We start from the raw sequence: 11,359 nt of genomic DNA on the forward strand, positions 1-11,359 counted from the left end.
TGATTTTGCTTCACTTATTGCACATGTAAGAAGGCCTTAAGGGAACGCGACCTATATATTTTGTCTGACATGCATGCTACCAACATGAATGCCACAAATGGCATATAGCTACTCGAACTATTGCGCAATAGGTGCTGAAGCATAATCGCAGCACTTCGGTGGGACGGGGGTGGTATGCTAAAACGCTGGTTTAGCGGGCATTGGGTGCACGTTAATGAACGGCAGCTGGTCAAAATTAATGCCGAGCCTCCCACTACGGCGTGCCTCATAAATATATCCTGGTTTTGGCACATAGTGCGCAGGCATTTAATTAAATAATTTTACCTTCGTTGTGTGTGCTTTCCTATATATGAGCTTGTGTTTGGCACGACATTTCTTGGAAGGCGCTTCCGCAGTCATCAGCACAAGCTCTCGTACAGAGACATACTTCAGGAAGCCAAAATCCGGAGCAGCTGGAATGATGTGTGGTTTATATTAAATACATTCCTTTGTGAATTATAGCCAATGCCAGTGAAGGAGAGAGGTTGTGTACTTTTTGCGCATCGGTGTGTCAACATTTGTACATCCCGGCTGCATGTTTGTGAACAAGGACGCCCGCTGCGATGCGTGACGGAAAAAAAGTGTACCTACAGGTAGAACTTGTAAGAAAAAATCACCGCCCCTTCCACTCCGTGAAGATGGTCGGAACAACGAAGCTGTGTTAGTCACACCGAGTGTTACACCGTGCAAGTATAACTTCGAAAGGAGGCTATATTGTAAATATTTTGTTTCACCACTCTTATACCTCATTTTCGCTTTTGTGTGCTTCACTGGGGTGAGCGCCATGCTCTAAAAAAAAAAAAGAGGAGGGGGGGGGGGTTACGGCCTGCCGCGACAGGCTGGCTGCAATGGGAGTGAGCGCCCGCGCGCCGTATATATATATATATATATATATATATATATATATATATAGTTGCATTCGCGGCCGCTTGGCTGGATCGAACGGCGGCACTCACGCGGGATGGGACAAGTCGGCGTCCACTTTTCAGGCATGCTGCGCCACTATCGCCAGCTTGTCTATGCGTCGTTTTCTCGTATATTAATACTCCGTCTCGACATAAATCACTTATCTATATTTCCAGAATTGTAGCTTAGCAAAATAGCTTAACGTAATATTTAACGTACTTGATGTCGTTGCACAGTGTTGTCGTTTGTGGAACAAGACTCAAAGTATATAATCTCATACTTAAGAAGCACGTTGAAGTGACAGGATACGAACACTCCACGTGAATGTTGCGCTAAACTGTGTGTTGTACTCTCTATGGGATTGATGTCACTGTCACTGAAAGTGATGATACAGTGCCTCGTCGTCGGCGAGAGGCTCTAAAGGCTGTCAACCAATTCCTGTCCGAGAGTGGTCTCGACTTCACTATGCAACAGGGCAAGCTTCCGAAAAAGGGGGAAAAAAAGAAGGCTAGATAAAGTGCGTATGTGTGACTAGGTGGCAAAAACTTCCATTCAGGCCGACCATCTCAGCTATTTCATCATAATAAAGCTGTCACTGTGTGTGCTGCAGTGCAGTAGACGGCATCTTATACGCGAAAACAATTTTAGTAATATCAGGTGCGCAAGCATGGATGCTTCTCAGGATATTAAAGAAGCGAGAAAAAAAACTCAAACACTATAGTATGCCAGCAACCGCTCTGCGTTAGTTCACTCCGCTGAGTTTTCATATGGTCGGCGTCTGTGTGTCCCATGCTTTCAACCTAAACGCAGCTGCGAACTGAACAAGGGTGCGCATCAACGCCCGAACGGCGGGCGCAGTTGGCGAACTTCCGAGTGGTACTCTGACTGGACTGCATTACAGACTGCCTAACGCCGTGAAAAACAGCAACCACGCATAAAACTGCATAAAGGGCAGGTGTATCATAGAGCGAATTAATTAAAAAATATTTAATAAAACAGACTCAGCGGTGCCGAGTCAATTAATGTGCTCCACTCCAATGTGAGAATACGACAAGGCACGCGGTGTTCATTGTTTAATGTATGTACCCTTGTGTAATTTTCGGACATGACGTAAATATAAATAAAGGATAAATTTATCTTTTTCTCTTGCTACCTTTATGGTCACCCATTAAAATGATTTTGTAGAAAGCAGTGAAGTTATGAAGTAACATTTCTTTTTCTCTCTCTCTCTTTTATGCGAGATGGTAGACGGCGCCGAAGAGACGTGTTGCTCGCAATTGGTTGACTCTTAAGATTTAAGGTTTATTTTAGCCACGAAAGCATAGCATGTTTTCTTTTTCTTCTTTTCCTTTTTTTTAGTTACTATTTTTACTATGGCCCATTAGCGAGCCCTCATATTCGTATAGTGTCGCTGGCTGCTGAGAAGAGGTTAGAACATCATCAAGCACTATCGCTGTTTCTTCAAATTTCGTTCCATTGCTATATGTAAACTGCATGGTGCGGATAATTTAATGTGCCATTCTTTTAGTATATACTAGTACTCATGGCATTAGTGACAGGTTATACTGGTCATGTACATATGCTGAACAATGCAGCATATTACCATGCAAGACAATATAAGATGCATTTACAGTGCGCGAGTGTTGCATGCGCGTATATAACATTTTCAATTTAGACTGTTCAGCTATTTCTGTAGCACGGATAATCCTACAGCGCAATCAAATGCACGATTGTTATACGCAGCACTATATTATGTCCGGCGACTTGGTTAGTCTCCACACATAATACATAAGCCCTAAATTTCGTGACATTTCGTGTGTGCGTGAGTTGGCACAGTTTTTTTAACGTGTGAAGCCTATTTATACGTGCTACATTATTAAACATCAGAAGATACAAAGATAATCAGAGTAGTTAAATTCTTTGTAAGTCGCGCAGGAACTATATATAGGACGACCAATCAAGCAAAGCAGAAGGTGTGTTTTATTTGTACTCTAATTTCAATCAGGCGTTCCTGTCTCGACATTTGTGACCCCCTGAAATGACACTGAATGACTACATTTACCGTTCAAAAATGCATGCGTGGATCCCGGTAAGATATTGAAAATACCTGTATCAGTGTGGTCGTACAATTGGTATCAACATGGCGACATGCTTCAGCTGATACCATACAGTACAAAGCCTCCTTGTCATGCTTAATGTTATCTCATGTCTCGGTTTCATTTCGGTACGACGGGACCTTATAAATACTGTGGAATTTACGCCCTGAAATTGTATAGTGGGCTATATGAGGGACGTCATGTTGTAAGGTACGGGTTAACAATGACCACCATGGAATTCTTTAACGTGCACTCAGGGCCGCGATTTTGTAGCGATGCCTTTCGCTCGATTATATGCCACTCTTATCATGCACCGTTCACGGCCGGCTGATCGCTTTGATAACGTGGGCGGGGCGTCGCTCTGACCACTGACAAAGCGCCAAAAGTGCGAAAATGAATATAATCGGAGAAGGAATCGCTACAAAATCGCGGCCCAGATCACTGTTACACGGACGTTCTTCCATTTCGCCCCCGTCGGCATGCGACTGCGGCGGTCGGGAATCGACCCCGAGACCTCGTGCTTATCACGCAGCGCAGCGCCATATAGCCACCACGGCGGGCACTGGGTCTTGGACGGCCGCATTAACCTTATAGTGGCATACTCCATACCGAAAGGAGAAACGTATGCCAGCCTGCTTGCAGTCAGCACCTTTAACAGCTTATCGAACTAAACGCGCGGAGTCTACTAACTTTCTATGTGACTTAGCTTCAACCTGTGACATTCAAGCCATGACGCCTAAGCTAGAGCTTAGGCGTCATGGCAATGTGAAAGGTTCAAGCAAAGTCACATAGAAAGTTAGTAGACTCCACCACCACCAGGTTTCTCTCTGTACATACAAACATCTCAAAGCCACGCCACACAGTTTCGGATTTCGCCGGCCCCGTGGTGTACTGCCCCCTCGGCTATATGCGTCGCGTCGGATCACAGTGGCGCGTCGTTCGTGTCGCGCGCGGGGCGCGCCATCGATGAGCTGTCGTCTTGTGCACTGCGCGTTGCAGAGCCCCTGCGAACCGGTTTCAATCTCGCCAGCGCGCACTCGGCTCTCTCCTCTCTCGCTATACGCGTATAAAGGTTCACGCACAAACGCACGCACACACGCAGGGGGCGGCAGGCAGGCAACCACCTCGAATCGGGTGGTTGAACCGGCGCGGCTCTTAATTCGCTGATAAAAAGGCCCCCACTCGGCTCTAAGCACGCGCAGCCGCAGTTCCGCCGTTGCTCCTTCAGTGGCCGTAATAAATGCGCCCCGGCGTCGCGGCAGCCAGTCTCATATCGGCCGGCATTCATCACCGCTGCTCCTGTGTACGAACTTGTTAAACTATATCGCGGCTCCGGGGCGTGCTCCAGCGTTGACGGCCACCACTGGCAGGTATATACACCCCTCGGTGCGTGCGTGCGTGCGCTCGCGCGCGTGCACTGAAATACCTGAGCGTATGTGTGCGTGCGTGCATTCGGAAGGCACAAGAAGGACGCATGCGCGCGTTTGTTCGTATAAGCGTCGTCTTCCTTCTCTACGATGCGGAATAAAGCTCGCATTGAAGAGAGTGTAGAGGGTGAGCGGGAAAGCCTCGGGCACCGGGGGGGGGGGGGGGGGGGGGCAGGGTAGGGTATACACAAGTCGGGCCATGCATGCAGCAGTCCGTCTGCGGAGTGAGCGCGCGCAATCTAAAAAGGATCTCTTCCAAGCTTTATGGCCGAACATGTTTGTTCCAGAATGCGCCGGGGACCCACCGAAAAGCGGCGGCGATGCGGCGATTAATATACTTCGAGATGCCTTCCGTGGGAACGTTTTCGCCGCCTGAGCGTCGCATGCTGCGATAATTGGCGAAAAATAGAGAAAAATAGAAAAAAAAAGAAATGGCGGCATTGTGAAGCACGCCCGCTGTTATAGGGCTGGTATGTATAAGGAGTCGAGACGTGAGGACACGCCGGTTCATATCGCGCGGATGCGAGTGGCTTTATAAACGCTGCTGGCGCATCTCCGTATCGTATATATTGAGTGACGACGAGGGGCGCAACTTGTGTACACATATAGACACCTATATAACGCACCAAGGATATCGGAACGAAGCGCAGAAAGCTATATGTATATAAAGAATACGATGAACAAGAAGTGGCGTGACGTCAGTTCTGCGAAGGAGCAATGCACGAAGTATATATACTGCCGACTTGGTTAAGAGTTAAGTGGCCATCGCACCACAGTTATCAGAAGAAAGCGAATCCAAGTCGGTTCAGTACATGAGAGCAGTGAAAGAGCAATGCAGGAAGTATGCGCCTATATTGCTCCTGGTGGCGTCGACGAATATAAAAGCCAACGTTCGCCAGTTTTCCTCTGCGTGGGGATATTGTCACGTTGTTGCGGTCGAATATAGCACAACGGTTGCACGCAAGAACAGTGCGATTGGATTGCGGCCTAGAGGAACAGTCATTGCCTGTTTGCTAAAGTATAGCGCTATAATATACACTGAAAGGACATTGTTTCACGTTGAATATATTATATACAGGGTGTTTCAGCGAACACTTTCAAAATTTATTTAAGGTTGCCTGTGGCAGATGGCCCAATTCTAGTTAATGAGCTGGTCTACTCGAAGAGGCGGGCATTACTTGCACAAAAAAATGAGGTGCATAATTGACTAATCAACAAAATTCACTAATTAAGTTTTCAGCTAATTACCTGATGGCCCATATTGCAATTCACAAATTATAGCCGTGGAGTTCGCAAGGCGGAATTAATTCTCAGGATGACACCAGTTTCGAGATATTAATTCCCGAACTTTGACATGAAATGCATTGACGTTCCAAGCAGTTAAGTTCGTGCTTCAATGCATAAAGCGACGTTTTGTTAACCACTCCACGACTACAATTTGTAAATTGCAATATGGGCCATCAGGTACTTAGTTAAAAACTTAATTAGTGAAGTTTCGTTAATTATTCGATTATGCATTTCAATTTCTTGAGGAAGTAATGTCCGCCTCTTCGAGTAGACCAACTCATTAACCAGAATTGTGCTATCTGTCACAGGGAACCTTTATGAATTTGTGAAAGTGTTCGCTGAAACACTCTGTTTATATGGAGTGGTGGCGCTGGCTAACACTTCCAGGGTTAATTCTAGTTGTAAAACATAAATACCCCAGGAAGTGGATGGGAAAACAGCTCCGCGGTAGCTCAATGGTTAGAGCATCGCACGCGTAATGCGAAGACGTGGGTTCGTTCCCCAACTGCGGACGGTTGTTTTTTCATCCTTTTTCATTTCCATTAATTAATCATTTCTTTAATTCAATTAGTAAGTACAAGTAATTTCCCCTATGTTGTCCTCGGTGTCATTGTTTGTTGGCTTCTTATGATTAATAAAAATCGGGCCCCTCGGTTCCCTTTCTTCTCGTTCAGATATACAGGGTGTTTCAGCGAACACTTTCAAAAATTCTTAAAGTTTACCTGTGGCAGATAGCCCACTTCTAGTTAATCTCGTTCATATATATATATATATATATATATATATGAGCTGCATGCAACACGGTGCCCGTGGTCGAATGGGTGCAAGACATGCACGGTGGCGCCGCCATATGACAAATTGGAGAATGCCGTTCTGTAATTATTACAGCATTTACTAAGCCAATTTATTCCTGTCACCGCCTCCGTACTATATTGAGGCCCCTTTGACCTCTGGCACCGCTGATATTTAACGGGACAGTATACACCGCTGCTCAGTCCGACATCAAACGCGTGTTTGGGAAGCCTTCCGGGAGTGCGAATGAGGGTCCAACGCGCGAGCCAGGCCGCCCATATGTATTGGCTTAACCGAACGAAGCGCGTCTCAGATTGGTTTATAATTTCTCTCATGCAGTGTGTGTCTGTGTGTGTGTCCACAAATGCGAATACATGTAGTCGCAGAAAGGCACAGTGGCTCCCTGACGCAAACATGCAGGGACAAACCTGACACATTCACGCGTGCATATACGCTAAGACAAACCTGCACAGACACGAGTAAAAGGTCGCGTTGACCCACAGAGTCTATACTAAAGTAGATATACATTGACGCATTACGCACGCAGACGCAGGTAAAGTAGCGCACAACCATGCGCAACGTCAATAATTATATAAAGGCAAACCGAGGGGCTCAGTATGTTTTGGCCAACCATATAGAAAGTGAGACTGTTACAAAATTAACCATTACGTGCAGCTATGTTAATTGACAGCTAATACAAAACTCATAATTCGTCTCCCCGACGCTTTCTTATGCTTCACATGTGACTGACAGACACACGCATACATACTTAGCGCAGACACACGCATACGTGCACACACACAAGCTTACATAAACAGATGCATGCAGCCTCACAGAGCCACGCATAGACAAACACACACACACACAAAGATGCAGTGGACTTATGGCAGCCCGACCTCGTCCTTGTATGCAGCCTCTGGAACAAACCGCGTAGTCCCGTTCCTGACTGCGCAAGTCGCACACGCGCGCACTCAAACCGCTCGCGTGCGCTCGAGTCACCTCTGCGGTTCTGGCTGTTCGCACTGCGTTATTTCTTTTAATACTCTCTCTATCTCTCTCGTCGAGCGGAGTGGGGTGACTCGCGGCAGCATATTTACAAGCGCAGCTGTGTGCAGTCATGTGTGCACGAGCTCCTGGCGAGTCAGAGGCGTGCATATGTACGCACACGCGTGTGCTTCGTGGTTTCTGCCATCGCATGCAGCGCCGTCTGCTGACAAGCTGTATAGTTACATTATCGGGTGTCTATTAAACTAGTTTTCAATTTGTTTCTGACTAATCCCCTCGGCTGAGCATCCGCACGCAGACAATGACGTATGTTCATTATTGATTGGAAGACAGATCGAATTTCGTTAGACACGTGCGCTTTGTTCTCGAGTCGTTAGGAGGAGGGGTGTTGCTTGCTGGCAGGCGGACCTATACCCTTGACAAAGTTGCCGGCAATTGCTCCGCCTGAACGCCACCTATCAAAAGCGATACGGTCTGAGAGGCTTCGCAGTACAACTAACAACACCAGGTTCCATAAACAATTTGACTAGGAGCACATTAATACGCTGCGCGTTTTCCGAACCACGACGACCCACACGGCTCACCATTCACTTCCCAACTCTGTATAACAGATGAACTTTAGGAGAGGCCGAAGTACCTCCCTCCTAAATATCCAATGTCTTCGGGGGAACAAAATGTCACTTGCATTTGAGTGTGGTGCCGTCTTGCGCTTGAGTCCATCTATGAACTTCTTACGTTGTTCTTAAAGTTCAGGACACTTTAGTATATAATGTTTGATGTCACCAAGAGCATGACGATGCACCCACGACGATGATGGGCCAAGTCCTGTCTTGTGCTGCCAAGCTGGAGTTTGCGCTGACCCTGTGCGGATGCGATAAAACAGGGTGCACGGTATCACTTCTGTTGGGTCCTTTAATCACGCGAGGTTGATTGGGTGGAGACCACAACGAACGGATGTGGCTTAAGAGGAAGCTTTAGCTCGGGTGCCCCTATTCAAATACATGTAAAAGGAGAAATCGTTTTTCTCGGCAACCACTGCACCAAAGTTGACGAGGTTTGGTGCATTTAAAAGAAAAAGTTAAAATCTAGTCACTGTTAGTTTCGAATTTTTAATTTAGATTGTCAATTTTTTATAAAAATTGCCAAACATCGCGCATTTTTCGAAAAGGAAACTATCAGGTTTACAGCTCTGTAACTCAGCAATTAAGAAAGATATCGCAATTATGTAAATTGCATCAAAGAGTACATCTAATGCGGACAAAATTGATATATTACACATGAATCGCCCAAAAGATTTACAATATGGAAATGCAGCTTTTGCAGAACCCTTGTACTCAACGTAACAAATTCACGTAAGATATAAATTGACATATCGAATTGGTCCGCTTTGAATGATCTAATGAATGCCGTTTACAGAACGGCGATATCTATTCTTGATGCAGAGCTATTAATTTGTAAACTTCGTGCTTCTATTTTTTTCGAACTCTCGAATTTTTGAATTTTTTTTTACAATATTTAGGCCGTAAATCAAAATTTTGCTTACAACAGTCACTATAATTTAACTTTCTCTTTCAAATGCAACAAACTTAATTAAAATCGGTCCAGGTGGTATCTGAAAAAGGCGTTTCTGCGTTTTACATGTATTTGAATAGGCCGCGTTGGAGTTGGGCCCGGGCTAAAGCTTCATCTTATGATGACCTTCTACATATGACTCATTTTGCGTCCTGTGGAGCCTTCTTCGTGGGCTTGAATTGCAGCGCTGTGCGCGCCAGACTGTCAGCGGCTCCATTGCCTGCTACGCCGATATGGGAAGGTACCCGCTGGAACACAATGGTAAATCCGACTTTCGGCAATTCTTCAACATCATCTAATGCACGCAGAATGCACTTGTCGAGGGGCAACCCGCGCAGTAATAGTTGCAGCGCAGCCTTGTTGTCTGAAAGGATAACTACAGGCAGAGGCTGATAGGAATTCAGTTTCCGCAGGGATGCTTCAATGGCGACACTTTCACATGCCGTAGGAGACTCGACGCGGTCAAGCCTGGCAGCCCGTGAGACATTGACAGTCGGTATCACGTACGCCGCTGCGCTAGCCCCCTTCTATTTGTCAACAGAGCCGTCGGTGTGCAACTGCAGATGTATGTCAAACATTCTGTCGAGATGTTGTTTCGAGGTGTTCTACCACCAAAGATTTTGCCTCTGCTACAGGTGTAAGTCGCTTGGTGTGAGTATGCGGAATGGTAAGTTGGCATTCCACACTCTCATATAGTACACGAAGTGTGTTGATTGCCACAAAGATGCAAGATTCCGTCCGCCTCCGAAGTCTCTGGAGAAACGCTCTGTCTGCCCGAGTCTCACTGAAGTGGGAAAGTTGCGAGATCAGACGTTAAGATGCAAGCAAGCGGAGAGAGGATGATTGTGACTCGTGCAAAACATTGTTGCTAGACAGCTGTCCTTGGCACACCAAGAGCTGTCCTGAGACCTTTCGATGTAGATACTCCATTCGATCGTATCTGGGACTTTGATGGTGACATTAACGGCAACTGCAAAAGCATACGATTCACCACCAGTGCCGAGTTTAATTTAAACATCGAAGAAGGTTAACTGCGCCAGCGTGCACCGGTCATCCTTCTCACCTAATTCAAGCAGGCGGTTCGAGCGACGAAACGATGGAGTCTACAGCACGTCTCTATAGTACGTGATTTGCTTGATGAATTGACGTGCTTCCGAAGCTAATTCGCCGCAGCCCAGGCAACAGTATAAAACGGGACTTGTTTGCCGAGGTGGCTAATCCTACCGATAAAAGGTAGAGTTGTGCAGGCACTGTACGTTGAGCTATCATTTCCAGGTGTTTGTGCTGGTAACCGGAAAGCCAAATACAGATATCATCTGTATATATATTAACACATGTACTGTCTTGCATGTATTCTTCGAAGCATCTGGTAACCCCGCCATGGCCACATTTAGCAGCAGGGGCGACAATATACTTCCCCGTGGTACACCTCATAAAATTGTTCTCACCGTACTCAGTGCCGTCCCTATAGTTTCACCTGCATTTCCCGCCAACTGATAAACGTATTAATGAAACGTGATAGGTGGCCTGTGACTCCCATGCCCGCTAGTCGACTAACTATTGAGCCCTGGAGGACGTTGTAATAGGCCTTTGATATGTCCAGGAAGATTACAAGTGTGGAGAACCCGTTAGCTTGTTGTTGTTCGATGTGGCTTACCAGATCAAGGGTGTTGTCCAGCGCACTCAGACGTTGCCGAAAGCTGATACACGCTGGAAGAAGTTTATGATATTCAAGCCGCCATGCCAGCCTGACACACACGAGCTTTTTCATCAGTTTGGCCACGCAGGAAGCTGGGGAAATCGGTCGATACCAGTTCAAGGCTGTTCTGTTCTTTCTGGGCTTAAGTATCGGTACAAACCATGCCAACTTCCAAGATGACGGTATACATCTCTATTTATCCAGATATAGTTAAAGAACGACAAGAGACGTTTCCTCCTATCCTCAGGTATGTTATAAATCATCTGGTTGGTGATTCCATTCGGTCCGAGGGCACAGGGGCGACGCAAGGACTCTATGGCTCTGTGCAACCCCCTCGATGTGAATGAGGCATCCATCACAGATGGTGTATGAGGCGGAAGGGAGAAATTTAAGGCGTCACTGCGGATTTTCCAAGCTCGTAAATGTCCGCAAACTCCTCAGCCAGTGTCACCAAAGGTTTGTCTTTCAATAAGGAAAGTGCGACGTAAGGTTTCAGTAGTCTAGGCCGGCCGACTGCATATATTGTTTACCACACC

This window comes from Dermacentor silvarum, chromosome 6 (genome assembly GCF_013339745.2).
Source record: "Dermacentor silvarum isolate Dsil-2018 chromosome 6, BIME_Dsil_1.4, whole genome shotgun sequence".
In the NCBI taxonomy this organism is placed as follows: Eukaryota; Metazoa; Arthropoda; class Arachnida; order Ixodida; family Ixodidae; genus Dermacentor; species Dermacentor silvarum.